Below are 23,683 nucleotides of genomic sequence, written 5' to 3'. Positions count from 1 at the left end.
CTCAACCCAGTGGAAATTATTTTCATGTCCCCAGAGAAAGTCTGCTCTTTCAATTACCTTCCCTTTCTTCATAAGGATGAAACAGATACCATTCCCCACACCGAGAGGAGACAGTTAGCCAGGACAAGTGATGCATCCTACAGACTGTCCCAGGCCATCTCCGATACTCCACATGGTGATCCAGGTCTGCTTAATTCAGATTTGGACCAAAGCCTGCTGCTGAGTTACAGTCCCTAGGATGGGTCTTTCTAGTTTTGGTGAGAATTTTCATCTTCAGAATGAATAACACCCATAACTAAACATTTACCAATATCAATATAGATGTTTAACAGCAAATCACACAAATTCTGCATTTCCCGATTAAAAAAAAAGATGAAAATATCTTGAGAATATCTGGAGTACCCCCAGTAATGTCAGAGGATAAAAAATGGAGATCCATTCAGTTTGAAAAGGCTGAAGTTCAAGTGGAACTTTTGTGTGTGTGTGTGGGGGGGGGCGAAGTTTGAGAACCTCTGAGAAGTTCACATTATCTTTCTAGGGGGAGACACTGAATTTATTTTTGGACTAGCACTTTGCCAGTCTACCACAAATGAGTAGAAAAAAGTGACATTAGAAAGAGGAGTCAGATTATCTGAACCAGTTCTTGGATTCAGTGGAAATGTCCATCGGACACAAAGACCTACTGGATTAAGGTGATGGACAAGAATAAACATATTAGCTATACAGGGATGGTTAAAATTAGTACTGATAAAGCTGTGAATACAATAAGTTGCAGCTGGCAATCATACTATGGTATGCATTTTCAGTCAGTTCTCTTGGAAACTTTTTGAAAGGCTTTGGTGTGAAATGGGAAAATCCCTTCCAAGTTTGGGTTACACATTTCTTTTGGGTTACACATTTCTTTTGTACTACATGTAGTAAGAAAAATAACGTGTTCACTTTGCATAATACAGAATCACAGAATCATAGAATATACTAAGTTGGAAGGCACCCATAATGATCATCAAGTCTAACACCTGGCTCCACACAGAACTACCCCCCAAAAAAAATAAACTAAATTTTTAAGAGTGCTTCTTGAACTCTGGGAGGCTCAGTGCAGTGACCACCTCTCTGAGGATCCTGCTGCATTGCCTGACCACCATCTTGGTAAAGACTCTATTCCTAATATCCAGTCTGACCCTTCCCTGTCCCAGCTCCATGCCACTCCCTCAGGTCTTGTCACTGTCATAAGAGAGAACAGATCAGTGTCTACCCTTCTGTTCCCCTCATGAGGAATCTATAGGCTGCTATGAGACCTCACCTCAGGCTTTTTCTCTAGGCTGAACAATCCCGGTGACTTCAGCCACTCCACATACGTCTTCCCCTTTAGATACTTCACCATCTTTGTATTCCTTCTTTGGATGTTCTCAGACAATTTTATGTCCTTCTTATATTGTGGTGCCCAAAACCGCACACAGTGCTCAAGGTAAGGCAGAGGTGAGTGCAGAGCAGAGTCAGATAATCACTTCCCTCGACCACCTAGCAATGCCATGCTTGATGCATCCCAGGGTACAACTGGACCTTTTGGCTTCCAGACCACACTGATGACTCAGATTCAGCTTGCTATTGACCAAATGGTCAATGTTGCTGTAGGGCAGGGATGGGATGGGGAGGCTCCCATCCCACTTGCCATTTAAAAAGCACAGATCTGTACTGCCTAACAGTGGGAAGGGAGCCAAGGGAGCCAACCTTTCCTGCCTTTCTTTCAGATGAGCTGCTCCAGCACAACTCCCTGTCAGTCATAATCTGTCACTTCCCTGGAGCATTAAGACTGTAATTAATTCCTCATGCCTAGCTACACAAGGAAGTGGCACTACATAATCCCCCGTGAGTAGCTCTTCCTGTCATAATGCAGCATCTTTACAAGAGAAAGAGAAATAATCTGACAGACACGTGACAGTTCAAAATAAACTGTAAATATTTGCTTCAAATCAGAAAGATGCACACATGAATTTCTTTAGAGGACAGCTTTAGAGTTCAATTCTTCTGTATAGGCCTCTGAAAGAAAGAAAATAGAGTTGTATAGGAAAGTGAAACAGAGTTGCAGTCAGATGACTGCCAACTCTTTGTCCCATTCAATGAATCAGTTTGAGTTTGCTTTACTAGAGGGACATTCAGATTTTATCTCCTCTGGGAAAATGACTAAGAGCACATCATGTGCTTCTCTCCTGTAGGGCAAATCCTATTCATCGCTCAGCATTTCACCTGATAAACTGCAACCAGCACCTCACTGTGGCACTGGTCAGTACACCTAGTATTTCTGAGATAAACTTCAGAGCTACAAGTTACCTACCATATTGCTGTGGAAATGCTACAGAACTTGACATAATGAGAAACAAGCAAATAACTAGCAACCCTGAAATTATCTAACGGGGGAGTTACTGAGAGGGAGGAGGAAGGAAGCAGGTTTTCTGCTCTAGCCTTTCATACTATAACTGCAAAGGGACTTCCCAGTTGTACCAATAGCTTAAAAACAGCTACTGGGAAACTTGGAAATAAAGTAGAGGAATTCCACAGCAGTCAAAACAGCCATTTCAATTTCAGACTTATGTTGCTTTTTATAAATGTTTTAGTTATTTTATCGTCTATTATTATTATTGTTGTTATTATAATCATCATCATCACCATTTCTTTGTCTATAGGCCATTATATCTTCCTTTCACATACTTCTCCCTTTCTTCTATGTTTCCTCAAGGGAAAAGCTAATAAATGTTACATCTGTTCTACAATGGCTTTTAGGTTTCTCAGCAACCCTAAGGAATACTTCTAGAGACAGCATGCACTTCACAAGAGTTCAGTGGAATCAGTCCAATAAATTCTTAGTGCTTGTTGAGATAGAACAAGCAAAACCTTGAGCACTGTTACGCTTTGATACAGCCCTTCTATAGAGTCATACTCTTAAGCTCCATGGCATCTCTTCTCTCTTCATAGGATGTCATTTACTAACTACAGCCTGCAAAAGATTCCCTCCATGCTTCAGAGCTGCAGCTGTTCACATGAGGCTGCGAAGATTTGCTTTGTGAAAAGCACATTAAAGTATGTTCTTTATCTGCAAGTTCTTCTGTCAACACAGATCTCTGCTGCTGTGCATACCTGCTTCTCCAAAATGACAACCTTGCTGATAAGAAATATAGTGACTAAGAGGACACCGGTAGAGGCATTAGCTAAAACGCAGGTTGTAAGCCATTAAATTGGTAAGAGCATTGGATTTTTCAGGCTGAAGATATTAGGAAGATTTTTTTTATTTTTTTCAGACAAGACAGCACACTTTCTAACTTCCTTGATATTTCTGTAGCCATAGAATATCAGAAAACAATACATACACAGTGCATACATGATACACATGCCATAGAGTGTGAAGAAAGGGATGGCAGCTTTTGAGCACAGTGAAAAAAAAAAAAAAAAAAAGAAAGAAAGAAAGAAAAGAAAAAAAAAAAACACTATTAAAAGTCAGAAATAGGTACTTCTACCTTAACCTGTCACTAATGGAACATTTCATGGGTCTATAACATTACTTTTATCATTAAGCATTCATTAACAAAACTATATTGCATAAAAAAGGAAAGTACAAGAATATAAGAAAAACAGAGCAGGAAAAAAAATGAATACATTAGAGTGAAATTTCTAACTCTACATTAATTATAAAAGACTATATTATAAAATTATATTTTATAGCCTTGTCAGTAATAGGAACGGACAAATACATAATGTTCTGACATATAGACATTTGTATTCAGTTGATACTTAGATGATACACAAGGCACAATTACAATTCCTAGTTTTCTGTGGCTTTCCATGAGACTGAGTTTTCTTAACATAACAAATCATGTCAGTCTCATATTTAATTTAAGGCATTTATGGCACTTATGAAACTCAACACTCAGTCTGTGAGTCTGACTGTGGTAGGTTTGGAAGATGGATGACATAAAAGTCTTCAATCCCTACTGAGGAAATAAAACCCCAAAGAAACTGAGAACTATTTAACTTCATTCCTTACAAGAAAGCAAGAAAACTAATGAAGAACTAGGTTTTGTTACATACTATTGCTACAAATAGCAGTCTCAGTAAACATGTTCCTATGCACAAAGGTTTACTGCGGCCATCTCAAATCTGGGGTTCAAGAATACTGAATTGAGTGAGAAGTTTTCCTCTCTTACTGGATGTCTAGTAAATGTTTCCTGCATACTTTTGGGGAGTCCATAAAAATATTTCTTCAGGGTTTCATTGACTAGAAGCAGGAGTGGCAGAGCTAATGTAGAATTTCTCATTAGCCCTTGTGTGTTTTCTGCACAGACAACACTTCACTAAGAAACCATCAGGTAAATATTTGACTAGGCTGATTATTAATAGCTAATACAACTTCAATGAAAAAACCTCAATAAAGGCCTGATTTTCATATTTCATCACCTCTCATTTGAGTCTTGATTTATGCCTGTTCGATGCATATTTTCAATCAAATGGTTATAAGAGAAAAATGGCAGTAAAAGATAAAAAGATAAATTGAAGAAATGTCAGGAGTATAAACAGGTCATTCACCTGTTCAGTTATAGCATATTTATTTTCAGTACTGCCATTTCATGAACATCAGTATGCAAACATGAAGTCAATGTCTTTACTGCAAATGGCTTAAATCTTGTACAGGAATATAACTTACTTGCAAAGCTGGATGGCTCAGAAGAGAGAACCTTCCCATTTCTGAATTACAAGTTCATATTGCTTCTGATCTTACAGATTGCTCCCTCCCTGGAAGTATTCAAGCTTTGAGCAAACTGAGCTACTGGAAGGTGTCCCTGCTCATGACAACGGGGTTGGAAGTAGATGACCTTTAAAGTCCTTTCCAACCCAAACCATTCTATGATTATATGATTTAAATTGGGTCTACTATCTGGTCAGAGATGGATAGTTAGAAAATATTATTGGATATATTGTTCCCAGGCAAGTCCCACCATGAAATGTCTTTTACTAAAAGTCTCATCAGCTACCAAAACCTGACAAAACATAAAACCTAAAATAGTATTCAGATTATAGCGTTATCTTCAGGGCACCCATGGTTATGGAATATGGCATATAAAATGTAAACAAGATATTGATTACTCAACCTGAAGAAAAATGTTTGAAGAATTCTTAAGGATTTAAAAGGAGAAAGAAATTCAAAGTTATAGACCCTATAATGCTTTCCTCTTCTACATTATATATTGAATACTGTTTTGTTACATTATATGCTTTTAAAAACCTGTCACCTTATCAGAAATGTGCACAGTGGCATTGTTATTGTTGCTATGGGAACTAAAATATTAAACTTTCTGATTTATGTACATACATTATCAGACATAATGTTTCATTCATGTAATATTTTGTAACAAATTTTCTCTTTCCCCACCAGTCTTCTGTGAGTCTTCCTCACAAGAGGTACACTGTGCTCCCTGGGTGAACTTCAGCCTTTTTTGAAATCAATGGGAGTTCTACTGTCAGCTTCAGTGGGGGTCATCATTTCATCCCAGATCTCTGCATCAAATACTGTTGCTTAGGAATATGCCCTGAAGATCTGATTCTGGTCTCACTTATTCTGAACAGAAAAGGTGAGAGAGACAGAGGCAGGGAGAGACAGAGAGAGAGTGAGTGCAAGAAAGCAATAGAAATCTAGAGAAAGTTAGAACAAGCAAGTCCTCTCTTCCATTTCAGCTTTATATGCTAATATTTTCTTTGGCAATTTTCCCATCATTCAGTTTAACAATATAAATCCAAACGTAATATAATCAGGACAGTTTTATGTCTCAGGAACTACCTAGCCTGGTTTTTGTCAATGACCCCATCTGTTCTTTTTCAAAATGAAGTCAGACATTTATTAAGGCTCTAAATATAAGTTCAGATGTGATTTGATAGCTGGGCATATCTAGAGGAAGTAGGGTCCAAAGAGAGAGCATTAATGGCAAACATTTTGACATCAAAATTTATGGGCCTGTCTGCTTTACTTTGCCATTTACAGATTCAGACATGGAATTTCTCTGCTTCAGCTGAGCATTTTAAAGGGCTTAGTCACCTTCCAATTATCTGTGAGTGCTGCACAAATGGATCTTCATGAAGGCCTGTTGAGGTCTGATAGGAATACTGTATGCGTTTGTGTGTGAGCATGTACATGAGTATGTACATATGTTCATGTACATGTGTGCTTATACTCCTGTATGATGTACAAGAATTATGCATACCTGACTATTCCAGTCCCAAATAATCCAAATAATCCCAACTAACACATAGTTCTCTACAGAGTAAGGAGACAGAGGTATCATAAATTGGCATGATTTAAAAAAAAAATAAAAAAATGTGATTTTTTTTTTTTTTTTTTAGCATGAATGAATAAGAGTATTTGATCTGTAAATTTCTGTGAGGGAGTCTCAGAAGATATGACTATGCACACTTCACAATCAGCGAGAGCTCTAGATGTTCCTCACTGTTGAAAATTGAAGGCTATGTCAATCTCCAAATGTCAGGCTTCTTTTTCATTTGTTTCTTTTTTATCTCCTATATCTATTAAGAGGAGGAAGACGACTGTTGGGGTCAAAGTAAAGGACAAATGTGAATGATAAAACTCCTACTCTCTCAGCCTTATCTGACATACAGAAGAAATAGCCCTCCTGGACAACTGATGTGTCTGCCAACCACAGAGTAGTAGTGCAGAGGACCTTAAGTGGTAAACTCTTCAGTTAATTCATATATCGGGGCAAAAGATGTTTTTTATACTGTTGGAACAATCAACGAATTGCATACAGCAAAGAAGTTAGAATAAAACTAGAATGATTTTAAATCTAAAAATGACATTTTATTCTTCCATAAAGTTTCAATACATAAACCTTAGAAAAGACAACGGAGATTAGAAGTACTGAAAAGATAATAAGCACTGTAATGAAATCCAATGTGTATTTTTTAACCGTGTACCATCTGACAAATATACAAATCTTTCAACCTTCAAATATCTAATTCTCTTACATATAACTCACTAATATTTAACCTGCTTGAAAAGAACAGACAAATACATCTAAGGTTCAAAAAGCTGGCAAGACTACTAATGTATGTCATACTTACTGCTATTTTGAAAACTCAGTGTCTGTACTTTTCTGTTGTACACTCAATAAACCAGTCAATCCCATCTCTTAGCATAACTCCAGCTCATTCTTTTGATAGATCATGTTGCTTTTCCTTCTAGATAAACGCAGATATTCTTTAAAACTTACTTAAAAAAATATGATTTTAACTGTTGTTTTTTTTTAAACCCAGTTTATGAGCCAGTAGATTGCAACCCACAGTACATCTTTCAACAGAAATATATTCATGCATAATTTGTGTCTGAATTAAAAAAAAAAAAAAAGTTTTTACATTTAGAAAATCAATATTTAACTAACACCATTTTGTAATTTATATATAATCATTAGAAATTCTGCAGGTATCCAGACTACTACACTGTACATACTACTAAAGTTTGCTGTACGAAAATGCACTGGTGATATCTGTCTCCCTTCAAGGTTTTTCAGAATAATGACCTCCTCTGAATTGATATTTTGTCTTAGAAAACCAGAAGATAAGTGGTTCTGCCTGGCTGCAGATGTATGTCTCTGCAGATACAATTTATTGTATTACAGTCCAACTCATCTTGTCACATTGCACAAATATCTCTGATTTTGCAGTACACACCAGGCTTTTTCTCATACAGTATCACACTTTGCATGCCAGAAAATTTTGTAATAACTGACTGAAAGGTGGATAGTATATATTTGGCATATATGAAATATATGTTAACACATTTACTTGTCATTACACTATGGTGTTTGGTATGCATTTTATTTAATCAAAATCCACAATCATTAATATTTTGTAATTTATTTAGTATTTTGTCAGGATTATGTCCTTGTAAAATAATGCATTATTTTACTAGCATTAGGAGCATCAGTTACTAACTGGCAGATCAAATACTGGCCAAATACTTTCCCATTTCTGTGTATTTGATAGATATCGTCTTATAATACATTTTTCAACTTTAATTTTTTTTAAGTCTTATGTAAATATCCTCCCCCCAAAACCTTTACTATTGCAAAGATAGGTAACTATTGCAATTGTTAGGTAACAATTTACAGGAAGGGTCATCACCCCGACAATGATTAGATTCCACTGTGATTAGTTTAACCTTATTGTACTAAAAAATTAAATAAGGCTATATTTTAAATAGTTCTATGAAAGTGGAATTTTCCTTCTAAAATTATAAATGGTGATATCTTTTACCAATTATCTGCTCAGACCCACAGTCAATGACCCTTAATCCCAAGATTTTCTATCCACTGTATGTTAAAATACAATTTATGTTTTTTACTGTTCTTCTCCTGTAAGACTGTAAAAGCAGCAATCAAGATTGGAGCCCCATTGTTAGATACTGTATATACCCATTAACTAGGAATTCTCTTAGTTAAGTTTAAAGGTTACAAACCTATCCTAAACTCATTACTATCAAAGAAGACACATTCAGATGAATTATCATTCACTGCATCTATTGTAACAGCCTATTTTATTCAATATAATCACACATATAAAAAGTGGGACATAATGGGTGAGTTTTAGAGGCAACTCCCAATAGGAAGGGTAATTGCAATGGGGAATTTTAACTCCTCAACAAATGTTTGTAACAGAAAGGGGATATCACACAGTTTCTCTGAAAGTCTCATATTCTTAAACTGCTGAAATTAGGAAGGTGGCACAACACTATTCATTTTTTTCTGCCTTGTAAGTTACTTGTTACTTACTAAATTTTACTTGTAAAATTGAAAATGAAACATATCTCTGTGAAAGCAATCATAAAACTACAGAACATGATTTAAAGATGGGGAGAAAGCATTGCTTTTTTTATAGAAAATGGAAACAAAGATGTAGGAAGAAAAGAATAGTTACAAATGAATAGCAAAAATTTGTAGGCATAACATTGGTAACATAAAGAATAAAATGAGTTGAAAGAAGAAAGAAGTCTAAAAGGCAAAAGCAAACAGTTTAATTAAAGAAATGTGAAAACAAAGCAAAGGAAAATGCATTTCAGTTTCAAATGCATTTACTTAATAGAATGAGAGAAAAAAATAGCTATAATATGGTCATAATACTTTAATAGAATTAAAATCTATGTTTTTCTGTCATACAGCTGAGAGAAGGCTGAAGGAGGTAAATACTCTGCTTGCATTGGCCTTCACAGAAAAGTTTAATTCATGGCCAAACACTTAATTAAAGGAATTTTGATGATGGCAAACCAGAACACAGAAAGAATAAATTATATAAGATATACATTCTGGATGAACTCAGGAAGGTAATGTAGAATGAAATTCCCTTAGCCAAGACAGTCTCTGAACCAATGATTATCTTCAAGAATTCATGCAGGACACAAGGTATCTCTGAAACCTAACAAAAGTAAGCATAGTGTCTATGCTCATATCAGATGAAAGGAGGAACCAGAGATTCCTGAGCAGCTGGTCTCTTTTCAACAGCCAAAAAATGCTAGAGGATATTATGATAAATTCAATATGAAACATACATACAATGATGAAGTGAAATCACCCAGTTTGGATTTTAAAAAGTAAGTTCTGTTAAATCAATTTTTTTTATTATTATTATTTTTAACATAACTCCTGGCCTACCACATGTAGGAAAAGCAACAGAAGTGTTTTATCTTCTTTTTAAGGAGCCTTTTGGTGCCCTCCCAGAAACAGTCTCAAACAAGTGTTTTATATTTTTGGGGGTGTTTTTGTTTTGCAGTCATGGGAATACATCTGTGTAACCGTAATGCAGCAGTGCATATTGTAAAGCACCCAACAGAAAAGGGGAGGGAGAGATCACTGTTTATTGCAGCATGCCACACTATCATGACGTCTTCTAGATTCTGTGAGGGGCAAGAAAAAATTAGGATGCACTAAACCTTCCAAAACATCAAAGAGCATAGCACATATATATTCTCCAGTGTGGCTCTGCAGAAATTAGCCTCCACAGGAGAATCCTAGTGCCAGCTGTACCATCACTACACTGCAGACCTGGAGTTGCAGTGCAGTTGATTAAGGCTCCCTAAATGCATTCTATAGTACCTGGACTACCTGTTTTACGGTATCTATAATTAAGCCTATTTGATAGAGTATTTGTTAGAATTATGCTCATCTCACAGTAAAACTAGATGGGTGAAAGATTTCTAAGTGTATGCTTAGATCTTCTTGGCATTTTTACTATGGAAGTAGGAGATGAAATAGAGCTTTAATGAAACAAAATGAAAATAAAAAAAATGAAATAGAGCTCTACTGAAACAAAATTGTGATGGGTTTTAAACACTTTGAAAAAAAATATCAGAATTTTAAATTATTCCATTACATTTTAATGATGGCCCAAAACACACCACCATGAGATTGACTAAAGATCAACAAAATACTGTCTGTAGGAAGGAACAACTGAAAACATTAATTATATTTCCACAAGTATTTTTCAGAAAAGGATTTGGTCACTATACCTGCTAATAAACAAAATATGAGATAATGTTGATGAAAAAAAAAAAAAAAGGAAAAAAAGACAAGAGTATTTGAGAGATGTAATACAGAGATTTGTTAACAGATTTGTTGCATATAAAACATGAGGGAAATGGACAATTTATTTCTTCTTCTATGAATTGCTTAGGTCCAAGCTAGTTCCAAGTCAAACTTAAGAAAAAGAAAAAAACTACTGGAGAGAATCCAGGAAAGAGCAAACAAGTCATGCTAGATTTAAAACATAGATTTAGGTTTCATTGTAGGTAAAGCAATAATTATGGGATAATTTTATACACAGAAGAATAGGCTTACTTACCCCACAGTAAATTATAATTGAGAAAATTATCAAAAATTTGATCACAGGTCAGCTCAATGATTATTAGCAGTCAAATCCAGTGTTAGGCATAGTAAGAAACAGAGGAAAAAAACAACTAACCAACCAACAGCAACAACAAAAACACAGTAATTGTCCTTCTGTTAATACATAAAACCATGGTGTATCTCCTCTTGAGTACTGTCTGCAGTTTTAATATAGATGCCTGATATGATAGATCTTGATAAAAATTGAAAATAATACAGTAAAACTGACAAAGTTTCAGAGAAGGGCAATACACTTGTTAAAAATACTTGAATTCTTCAGCTTGGGGGAGAGATAACTGGGCAGAAGAGAATCATGAAGATCAAAAAAATTTACAAACTGTAAAGGTACAAATGTGTACCTTATGAAGGTTAATAGGGAACTACTTTTCCAATAGGCAAAGTAGGGAGCATGAAACAAAAAGCAGTAAGTTCAAAACCAAGTGCTTCTTCCAACAGTGCACAGAAAAGTTTCAGAACTGCCTGAATGAGGTGTTGTGGATGCTATGAGTTTTAAGGGTTTGAAAAGTGATCAGGTCTGCTGAAAAAGTTTTTTTAAAGGCATCAACAGCCCTGGAAATTCTTCAAGACACTGCTCAAAGCTAGGAGAATATTCTCAGAATGAGTAGTCAGGCATTGGAACGGGTTGCCTAGGGAAGTGGTGCAGTCATCATCTCTGGGGGTGTTTAAGGAAAGGTTGGACCTGGTGCTTAGGGACATGGTTTAGTAGGTGACGTTGGTAGTAGGGTGATGATTGGATCAGATGATTTTGGAGGTCTTTTCCAACCCTAATGATTCTATGATTCTGTGAGGAGTGTCTCTATGCACTTGCCTTCTCTTCAGACTCTTCTCTGACCTGGATGGTTTGTGACAAATAAGATTCATCAGGAAAAACAGAAGCTTGGCTTCTTTACTCTAAAAAAGTAAACTAAGGGAAAAAAGAAGCATGCAGAACTGTAGTGCCCTATGATGTTCTTCAGAAGAAATGATGATCAATTTTTCCAATAACTTTAGCAGCAGCAGGAGAAAATTGCTTAATTTTCACTAAGATAATTTACTTTTATCAATTACTGTGAAAAATATTCTGGCTACTCAGAAAACTGTAGAATAGCTTTCTGCAAGGTTTAGAACAAAACAGAAAAACATTTGTCAGAATATGGTTATCTTCATTCTTTGCAAGAAAACTGATTAATCCATTCTCCCCATTTCATTTCTATTTTACAGCTACAATTGCTACCGGAAGAAAATTAAAGATGTTTTCCAATAAAAGGTGCTTCTTTAACTAAAAGCAGCTTAAACCTAATGAAATTATTAAGTAAAGGTTTAAAACTGAATATATGGGTCTTCATTCTTTCAAAAGACTACTCTATGATGGACAAAACTGAAGGTTTTATAAAAAAAATAGTGTTCTGGCACTTTTTATCATTTAAAATCTTTTAGATAGGAAGAGAAAGTAAGCTTGAGTGATGGAAAAATAACTATGAGCATAGAATTGAGCCTCATTGCATGAGTATTAACAGAAGGTCACCTCTCAAATAAGAAGAGAATAAGCCCATATATGAACTCCTGTTATCTCGTACAGAGTCGGTTTTTGGATAAATATTGCACACTTAAAACTCCAAGATTTTCCAAACAATTATTTTCAGTTGAAAAGAATTCCAAACAAAACCAAAATTAATAATAAATGTGAAAGCATTTTTCAGTATTAAACAAATATTGAATAAGATAAAACAAAACAAACAAAAAAAAAAGATACCACCATCAAGATGCAAAGTTCAAAAACTTCTCATTTGTTTAGAATAAAGCTTCAAAAGGAGAGGCAATGTGAGGTCTCTCCAGAGGAAGTATTGTTCTCTTTTCAGGGTGGGAATAGATGTGCTTCTAGCAACTTTCTTCTATCATCTGATCGTTACCACGGAGTCTGTCCATTATCTGAACCCCTCTTTATCTTCCCTCTTTATCTCACATTGTCCTCTCTGTATGGCATGGGATGAGGGATAAAGATCTGACTTCCTATGGTAACTGCTGCTGTACCAGACTAGTGAAGCACGATGCCAGGGCTTGTTAAATCATTACTTTTACCCAGTTTATAATTGGATAACTGTTTTCAAAAAGGATGCAGAGCAAAGGGGAAAAAAAAAAAAAAAAAAAAAAAAAAGTACATCATTAAATTTTACAAAGAATAATTCTCTTACCATTTCTGGGTTAGTCTTAAGAGTTTCCTATTCGCTAACTCAAAAGTAGAAATTGGTGAGAGTTAAAATGCATACAGACACAAAAAGATAACGGAGTAGATTAACCTGTGCACCAACAAAATCTAGGTCAGGCTTAATAACCTTCAAATTGCAGCTGACATAATGAATATTAAACTAGTCAACCACGAAAGATGCCTTCATGAAGCCAAACCAATTTATTTTTTTTTAGAAAAAATATCATTACAATATGCTGATGTTTATGTGATTTTTCCCTGTACAAAGGAGTTTTAGTATTTCTAGCAAACTTGTCATACGCAATTAATGGTGGATCTCTATCAGCAATATTTTAAGGTGAAAATACTGCAATAATCTAACCTAAGCTCAGTATTTTTTCCAGCACAGATTTTTACCAATATATGTGAGAAAAAGGGGGATGAAAAGAAGAAAGGTAATTGCTTCTTAAGTGTGAAAATCCCTCTAAAATACAAGTGGAAGAAGACATTTTAACTGAGAGTTAAAGATAATTACTTTCTGAAAGTGCTGTAGAGTAAAATTTCCCACAGAAAAGAGTAATCACAAAATAAAATATTAAAAGTTCTTGGTTGGCCATTTTCTAAATTCAACACATGACAATCAGTTTTTCTTTATCCTGTTAAGGCAATATATTTATTTTCTGGAATATACATATATATATATATACGTAAATATATATGTGTATATATATATATATATATATATATATATACACACACATACATTATAGCCCTGGAAAAAAAGTAAAATGGAGCACCAAGCAGCACTAAACTTGTTCTGGCAGGAAAACTGGTTCACCAATCTGAGTTTTAAACAGTTAAATTGTAACCGTGTCATGAAAATTGTCAGGAAAAACACAGAAAGATGAAGAGTAGTCTTTTCTACACTGGCATCTTGTGCAATATCACAAAGTCTGCATCAGATCTGCCCAATGTCTAATATTCCAGCACTGTCTGAGAACTCATAAAGAGAATGCTGGCCCTCTAAATATTTGTATGTGATGGTGGTGTTTTTGTCTGCTTGTTTTTTTGTTTTCATTTTTTTGTATAGAAGGTGTAATTATGTCATTCATAGAACAACTTTAAAATCAACATACTGTCCTCAGTCTCTCCTAAATGTAATGCTAAAATAGATATGAATGCTAAATTAGTATTTGACTTCTTTTTAAAACAATGAGACTATCATCTAATGTACAAGGAATTAATACTGCATTTGAAAATAAATAATTCAGATATATGTGCATATACAATATATTAAAGTCATATACATTGACTTGAACACCTCAAGTATCTTCTGTTAATGTGAACATATATAAGCAGACAGTATTATCTTTTGGCAGACTGATAAAAGAACTGGCTATCCAAATGGTTATTTGCTATTTAGAATCCAATTTATCAAGCCATTAATATACAAAAATTCTGCATAAAATACCCTTCAAACTAGCTTTGATGGTGATTGTTCTGACAATTCTAATATTTGTTATCAGAATTATGGTTCTCATGTATTATTAGTCAAAAATTAAATACAAGAAAATAATAATGGCATTGAAACTGGTGAAATGATTTATCTCCTACTCTGCAGCTAGGCTGGATCTACACTATTTCTGAGAGACAATTCTCTATCTTCTTTCTTAACTCTAACTGTTCATCTTACGGGGACGTTAAATCTCCTCTAAAACAATCTCCTCTAAAACCTTGAAAAAATGATGAGGTTAGAACCAGGTATAAACAAGTAGCTAAAAGTGTAACTATAAAGAAATGAGCTAGGTAGTTGCTAGACATTAAACAAGGGGTCAGAATTTGAATTCTGTACTTTATAGAAAGGAAAGCTTTTTGTTAAGAAATGCTGCAATAATAAACAGGTCTTCTGTACAGTGTTTGACAGACATTTGTGGGAAGTAGAAGAATGCACCTTAAATTAATACAAAGATTTTATATTTTCCATATGTAAATGTCACAATTATATGTCTAATTAGGCATGCAACCATGCTTTTAAACTAGAACAGGTGATACCTGGCAGCAAGAGAATAGTTGCATATTTAAGTAATGGCCTAGAGAGAACTAGATCAGCCAGAGGCATGAACATCTATTTAAATATGCTATGCCATTTTCAACATAATTAGTTATCTAATTGCAAACCCAAACTTAGACAATGTTTTTGCACATGTAATTAATTCCAGTTTGTTTAAAAGCCAAAGCACCATTTGTGGTGCTTTATTCTTTGTCTCCTACAAATCACATTACCAAAGGATTTTGATTTTCAAAAACAACAGAGAAAAATGCAGAAAATGAAGAAAGATATATATATACAAAGTAAAAGGGTAATACACCATTAATGCTACCTAGCACTTCAAAAACACATCTTTTCCTTCTTTTCCTTTTCTTTTCCCTTTACCTTTTCCAACAGGAATCTATTTTAAATATTTCAAGCTGCTGTGTAACTAATTTCTACCTATTATATATGTAAAAGATTCTTTAAGCTTTCTATAGAAACAGCATCCATTACATAGGTCAAATTCACATAAACTTCATGCAAGCAGATAGCTAAGAGCACATAAAGTATTTATTTATGGGAATTTATTATTTGCATTATACTAGCATCTAGGATCTCTACCAACAGACTACTGTCATTACTCTGACAACTTTTTTTTATCGTGTCCCAAAAGGTCTGCAATCAAAGTATAAATTGTACTGGATACAAATCAGCATACAGTATAAAAAAGAACAAGGATAGCACTACACAGATAAATACAAAACACATCTGCACCGTTTTGAAGTTGGACCTACAGTAATAAAGTCTAAAGATACTCAGTCCTTACTGGACTTTTACTACCACATTTTATAGCTATGAAATATTCTTTGTGATGTGAGCTTCAAACATAACTGTAGCCTGATATGAGGACTGAGAAAATCATGCAGTACATTTTGGCACATGGACCCAAATGAGATGAAATATAACATAGACAGTATGACATGCAAGGACTGAAAAACGTACGAGGAACGGCTGAGGGCACTGGGCCTGTTCAGCCTGGAGAAGAGGAGGCTGAGGGGAGACCTCATTGCAGTCTACAACTTCCTCGTAAGGGGGTGTTGAGAGGCAGGAGACCTTTTCTCCATTAACACCAGTGACAGGACCCGCAGGAACGGGGTTAAGCTGAAGCAGGGGAAATTTAGGCTTGACATCAGGAGGGGGTTCTTCACAGAGAGGGTGGTTGCACACTGGAACAGGCTCCCCAGGGAAGTGGTCACTGCACTGAGCCTGTCTGAATTTAAGAAGAGATTGGACTGTGCACTTAGTCACATGGTCTGAACTTTTGGGTAGACCTGTGCGGTGTCAAGAGTTGGACTTGATGATCCTTAAGGGTCCCTTCCAACTCAGGATATTCTATGATTCTATGATTCTATGAAAAAGAAAACTGTGAGACCAGCCAGGATGTAAGGCAAATGAGAGCACTGGAATGCATCAAATGGGTTACTGATTACACATCCACAAGGTGGTATCAGGGAGGCAGAACAAGATTTTGCTTGATTTTAAGGGGGCAAATCAAACTGGAAAGTGTCTATGACAGAAGAGTAGGCCAGAAACCTGAGACACTGACCATAACAAATAAATAAACAGTGAGCATTCATTTATTTCATAGATTATAATAATAATAAAATAATAAAATAATAAAATAATAAAATAATAAAATAATAATAATAATAATAATAATAATAATAATAATAATAATAATAATAATAATAATAATAATGAGATACATGCTAAAAAGACAATTGGGATCAAGGACAAGTTTCTTTAAGACAGACTTGAACAATGAGTCTTTACAGACTGCGGGGAAAGAGACAGATAAACAAGATTAAAAATCAAAAGATTAAATAAAAGAGGATAGAGACTAAAAAATCATCACAGAAACAGAGAAGAAAAAAAAAATCAAAGGACAGAGAAATACGGTTGACAAAAAAGCTGTTGCATCTATAACTGGAAAGAGTAGAACAGGAGGTAATGAGAGAAACGGAGGGAAACAGGAATCATCTTTATCTCACACAAATCACTGTATTTGTATTAAAAAAAAAAAAAATGGAGTAGAGAGAAGAATCATATGCATGTACAGTATTTATGGAAATGTCCATATTTTATTTGATGAAATCTCAAGTGACAGGAAAAAATTCCTGAAATGAGGTTGTCTTCTGATGGTTTATCATGGTCTCTCTCAAAAGTGGTGGGGAGACTGGGCGGAGTATAGAGCTAAGAGATACTAACAGCACAGAAGAAGGACTATTGGAGAGACATGATGCAATTGCATGCTCAATTAGGCTTTCTGTTCAAAGCACAAAGTGCCCTTTCCCATTAATACTATTACATATTAAAATGAGTATTGCCCAGAAGGAATTTTCCCTGAGCTCCTCCTCCAACAGCATCTAGGACAATGGATGAAAATGGGCAGTGCTTGAGGACAGAACTGGCATGCAAAATCTCTAAGGAGACAGAGAGAATGCAAAAGATAACCAGGTTCAGAAAATGTTCAAATAGCTTAAATCTTTCTTTTTTCTCTCTTGCCTGGAGAAGTCCATTTTATGTATGCATTTAAGCACACTGTATTTTAATATGCATTAAAATGTACTCTTCTAAATATCTGTGCTCCCACCTCCAGGTGGGAGCTACATTCCAGGTAGGAAGAGTAGCTACAATTCTTAGACTTTAATTCTGTTATATCTCATCATATTGACTGTGGTAACTGCTGCGACTTTGTGTTCCAAGGAGATGGGACTCCTTTTGAACTCTCCTTAAAATGGCAGAATAGCAGTAGGGAACCCTCTTCTTCAAGCCATGGTACACTAGGAAACTCTGACAGCAATTTTGTGTATATACATATACATACACATACATATAGTTATAAACATATAACATCATTTCTAATAATACATTATATATATTTTATACATACACACTGAATGCACATCTGTGTGTATATACATCAAATATTATACAACAAAATCTCCACATGTTTTGAGGACAAAAAAAAATAAAATAAAGGTAATTTAAGTTAGTGTCTTACTTGCCAGGATTATGTCTTCAAGTAGCTATCTCTGCATTACCAACTGTAGTCACTAAAAAGTGATGAAAATTACTTAAAACCCATGATGTTTTGAAAGGCTGTGATTGTGGAAAGAAATTACCTTATACTTGTGCCTTTTCTTACTATGGGGGCTTATAGATGATGCAGCTCTGTATTCCTAACTTTCAGTTTGCTCTGCGGTACATAAGTATTTTAAGTTCTGGACTTCTGAACTAGACCATTAGCTTATTAAAGTTATAATATCCAGGGTATTGCCAACCTGCAGATCTCAGGAACACATCCTGGCTCCCAGATTACCCCTCGTCTATCCTAGACTCATATTAGTACAAGACCCAAAAGTACATTGTATCCTCTCCTTCCTTACTTCCCTTGTAAAGGAAAATCAAGTATACAAAGGCCAGTATACAAAGTTTGTATACAAAGTATACAAAAGCACAGCATGTGTTATGCAGGAGTGAAAACAATGGGTTCATTATGTTATTCTATGTAGATTAGAAACCATTTCCTTTCAACTCTACATTCATTTAGAGAGCTCTGAGTATTTTAATGGAATCATGAGTGATCTCTTTGAGAAGAATTTTTAGGTCCAGCCATCTTGCAAATATGGTCACAAGAAACACATCCACATTCTTATTTTTTACCCAGAAATGGCATAGGATGGAACTAAGGTCTCCATATTAAATATCTATAAATATCTATATACGTGTATCATTCATACTTAATCTAATAAACAAAAGTCTGATGAAAAATAGTCATCTCTACAAAAGTTGGTTCAAGCTGTTATTACAATCTCCTAGTGGCAGATGTACCACAAATTCCTAGCATAAAATAATTCGTAATATATAACAATCCTTTAGTTATCAAATTATTCCTAATATTTAATGCATAACTCTTAACAACTTAATCCAATCACTTCTTCTAATCTCATATTCCTTTCATCCTCAAAAACTATGGTGAATAGGTAATCACATTATTCATGTAGCAAACTTTTACTTATTGAAAATTATCAGACCTCCTCGATCAAGAGCTATTTTCTAAATTAAACAAACTCAATTCTTTCAGCCTTTTCTCATCTATACAGATCATGTGCATCTTTTAGGTGCACTCAGAAATCAACCTGCCATTCTTGCTGAGGTTTCTCCAGTAGTGAACAGTTATCTATTATATCCTCAGATGATGTTTCTGTTAAATATAGTTTCTGTAAAACTATTGCATTCCTGCTCACTATTCACAATTTGTTACATATATTCCCCCTACTCCAATCTTTTTTCTTTTATAATAAATCCTAGCCTTGCAATTTTTATGACAAATGAGATGACAAGAAGGATGCCTCTCAGTGAATTAAAAAGCACATTACAAACTACCTTATCAGCTCTGACAGACTACCTATATCAATGCATCACTACAGCAAGAAGACATTGTCTACTCCAAACTTTTGTTTATCTTTTGTTTAAGGAAACCTGGATTCTTTGGATGGATTTATTTATTATTTATTTATTATTTATTTATTTTAATGGACGTTCATTTCAGAAAAGATCTGCCTTATTCCATGCTATGGACAGGGAAAACAAACAAACAAATATATATATATATATGTATATATGTATATATATATATATATATATATATATATATATATATATTCCTGATATTCCTGCTTTTTATATTGTTAGATACTATCTACCATACTTTGCTTTGTTTTGAATTTGTGATTATATTGTATTTAGCATCTCCAATTCCCAAAGGATTACTAATAACACATATGCACTGCAAGGAAAAAAGAAAGCCTTTGCTTATACATCTGTTAGTACCATACATTCATCAGCTTATCAACAAGATGCATCCTTGTTTGGGTATCAAATCTACTTTCTAGTTCCAGTGCAAAAGGTGCATCTGTATCTTCCATTTAGACAAGCAATGTGTGAAATCACATATGGATTGGTAGTTCCAATCCATAGTTGGTAGTATTGAGCTTACATCTGGGAAGACTGATTTATATTGATTATGCCACCAAACAAATGGAATATATCAATCATAGAAAATAATAGATTGTCTAGTTCTTAACAGAATACAGAAGATTAACAGGTATGTGGAATGAAAAAGTTCTCCAGTAAGTTTAATCAAATATGTTCTTAACTATCACAGGGTAAGGTATATTAAGCCTTAGTAACTACATTAGTTCACTCTTAGGAACCTGTAGATGCTGGTGGAGCAGCAATCTCAAACAGATATTACTGTTAGCCTCTTAGATGTACAATTTATCTCCCAGTACAATATAGTATGAATCTCAGAACAAAACATAGCTCTAAATGAGGTGAAATAAACATAAATTAACTACTTAGCATAAACTTCCCCCAGGTTAGAAACTCTAGAACTCCCCAGACTCATTTATTTTTGTGCAGTTCCACTGTAATAAAATCAACAAGATGTGAAAAAAATTGAAAACTACAACTTAGCTTTAATATAACATCAGTGAATAGTCACTGATGTATTTGCAGATTTGCTACAGGGGTTTTCAAGATTACTGCTCAACATTTTTTTAAATTAATGACCACTGAACATAAAAGGTGTTAGAAGGCCAGATATGAATTATTTACAGCTGTATATTTAACTGTATATTATACTGTATATTATACAATCATGTATTCAGTAACATTTCAAAATCCTGAAGTTACTGTATCATATGAACTAAATATATACACCAAAGTTTGTTGTCAAGAATCAACAGAAATTTATATTTGTCATTGCTTCTGCTACAGGCTTTGTCTAAAAGATGTAATATTGTGGCTGTAGAGATGCTCCATACTGTGACAAACCTCCAGAGCCTCTTCCAAAGAAGAGCAGAAAAATGACATCTGCACCTATTATTTTGAGTGAGATGTGGTAACGTGTCTCAAGTTTTTCAGCCTCTTATGCTGTCATTGTTGTTGAGCTTTTCCATTTTCACAAGTAGAGAATTACAAGTGTTGTTCCTGGGAGCAGAGAAGGAATAGTGTTTGCAGCAGGATTGAGGCAACTGCACAGTTTTTTAAGTTTGATTTTACAGACTGGATGTAGTACTCTGTAAATTTTTGTTTGTCTCAGAATAGCCTTTTGTCAGTATAACTTGTATGCCATCAGTTCTAAGCTAAATGGGACATAATTTCTAAAAGCCAAAAGTAAGATTTTTTCAAACCTGGACTGAGATGTCTCCATCAAATAACCTGTGAAAGCTTGGCAAATAACAACTCATATTCTGACACCTATTCAGCAAGTGCCATTCAGAATTTCCAGTTTCCAGTTTTCATAATACAGAGATCTGATCCACAATTCCCTCAACACAATTGAAATTTCTATTGATATGAGTGAGTTCAGATGAGGTTTTGTTAATATTTGTATTATCAAGTGCTGAAAGGTAGCCTTAAAGACTCGTTACAGTCCTTGGCCTTGCTTAATCTCCTGTGTACATGTATAAACAGATCCGTACTTTTCAGGAGATTCTTTTCAAAGAAGATAATGATGGCAATGAAACTGAAGAGCTTGACAAAATTTAGTTAGGTATTTTGTTTTCTAAAACTGACAGATAAAGGGAAGAGTTAATTATTTATTTGCCAAAATAAGGAGAGAGTCCTCTGCAGAACTAGACAGCTTGTTTGTTTTTATAACTTTGTGGGTCAGAATACTTGTTACTGCAGAAAACAAATGATCAGGGGATCAGAAATCCACTGAATGTTTTAAAATTATATATTCATAAACATCATGTGTACATCGCATATCAATGTGATTGTTACTGTTAAAAAAAACTTGGAGATATTTACAAAACACTAGATTATTAGTTTGACTAATAAGTTTTCTAATAACTTCCTAAGCTTCTACCAGCTTCTGTTCTCAGGGATTCTCAATATGTGTAACATACATTAAATATTGCAACTTAACAATTATTTCCCACACATTTATATCTATCTATATTTGTTTTCTTTTACTTTTTGGTGATAGGTCCCCTTCTTTTTGACAGTCTAAATGTCTGGGCACAGCCAGCTTCATGATATCCAATTCACAGCTGGATTTTGTGTGTCAGAAATCTGCTGGTTTACACTTACATATGGCCTTCAGTAGCCAATAATGCAATACTATTGGGACTCTGCTATTATGCTGATACAACTGCTGTTGGGTGACTCATGTCAGAAATTAAGATTCATTTTATTTTCAATATCCACCCAGAACACGGATGAGATAGAATGAAGATATATCTTTGTGAAGCTGGAACTCCATTCTCTTTCACAAACATGATTTCTTTTGTGGTGCCCCAATTTAAACTGTACATTTTATTTTGGAATTCAAGATTCATGTTGCATTACATCTTCCAGTGGGGACTACAGTCTCCATTTGGCAATGAGAGTTTTATACCAACTTAATTAAAGTATCTGAAAATCTGTCAGGGAATAAACATGACTAATGATTCTGATTATCTTTCAACTACTGACCCATCTAACAACAATCTCTACACAGAAGCTTGAAGGGTGACCACGGTTGCCAATGTTTAAGTGTTTGACATTAGAAATAACTGCTTTAGCAAATCACACTTATTGCTGTTCAGTACTTTAAAATTGAGGCCAGAACTGAAAACAAAATAATTATGTTAAATTTAATCTGAATTTCAGGTGCAATTTCTGGAAATTTTCTCATTATCAGATCTTTCTGCAGATCTACAGGGATGCAAATCCAGTCTTCAAAGATGCAACACTGACAATATCATTGTGGTATAGCATACCAATCAAGGCTCCAAAAGAGTGAAAGCAAAACAATTTACTTTTTTCAACTTCATTTGTTTTCAGTTTCACATTTATTGCCAGTTGCTGTGAGTGTACGATGGAAAGTTTCAGGTATGTCAGAACACCAGTTTAGCAATCTTTCCTTGTTATAAGAGACATGAAGCTTATTCCTCCAATCTGGTTCTGTTTAAACTAAGCAAAATATCACAATTTGTCTCCAGTGAGTAATGGATGTTTTGAATTTATTGTAATTAAAGTCACTCTGCTTAAGCATATATTATACACTTAATTTATATTTCCATTGAAAGCTTGAGTTCCCTGTAAAGTGACAACACAGAATCTAGGTTTTGAATAGCTGAATCATGATTCATTTCAGTCTATTTTTCAGTTCTGTTCCTTGAAGACCAATCTCATACCTCTTGATTCTTAACAAATTCAGCAGGTTTTTTTCTTATTCATGTATACTTCATATGTATGCATTTCTATGAGTACACATATGCATATATATCTGTATTCTATATACAAACTGAAAATCTGTCCACTACATAAAATATTTAGAAAGGCTTATAAAGTTAGCAAAAATAGAGCCTTGTCACTTTCTGTCCTTACTGTACGCTATCACAGACTGTGCTCTACACAAACTTCTTCACCAGAACAAAGCAGCTATCCCATCAATCATATGCTAAATAATGTCCGGAA

General features: G+C 34.6%; 1 protein-coding gene and 1 long non-coding RNA gene across 6 annotated transcripts in view; one reads left to right on the top strand and one right to left on the bottom strand.

Annotated features, from left to right (window-relative positions):
- IMMP2L (inner mitochondrial membrane peptidase subunit 2) overlaps nucleotides 1-23,683 on the bottom strand; it is a 456,052-nt gene that overhangs the window by 114,031 nt on the left and 318,338 nt on the right. The window lies entirely within an intron of this gene.
- LOC119718422 (uncharacterized) overlaps nucleotides 1-23,683 on the top strand; it is a 30,764-nt gene that overhangs the window by 2,409 nt on the left and 4,672 nt on the right. The window contains exons 3-5 of one of the 3 annotated variants that reach the window (XR_011807032.1): nucleotides 6,573-6,727; nucleotides 20,993-21,116; nucleotides 22,874-23,259. This is a non-coding gene — a long non-coding RNA (uncharacterized lncRNA). Of the gene's footprint in view, nucleotides 1-6,572; nucleotides 6,728-20,992; nucleotides 21,117-22,873; nucleotides 23,260-23,683 lie in introns of those variants that run through there. The other 2 variants (XR_011807035.1, XR_005269516.1) reach the window with 2 other exon arrangements.

This window comes from Anas platyrhynchos, chromosome 1 (assembly GCF_047663525.1).
Source record: "Anas platyrhynchos isolate ZD024472 breed Pekin duck chromosome 1, IASCAAS_PekinDuck_T2T, whole genome shotgun sequence".
NCBI classification, from domain to species: Eukaryota; Metazoa; Chordata; class Aves; order Anseriformes; family Anatidae; genus Anas; species Anas platyrhynchos.
Note: the sequence above shows the minus strand (reverse complement) of the source record. Positions and strands in the feature narration are given on the sequence as shown.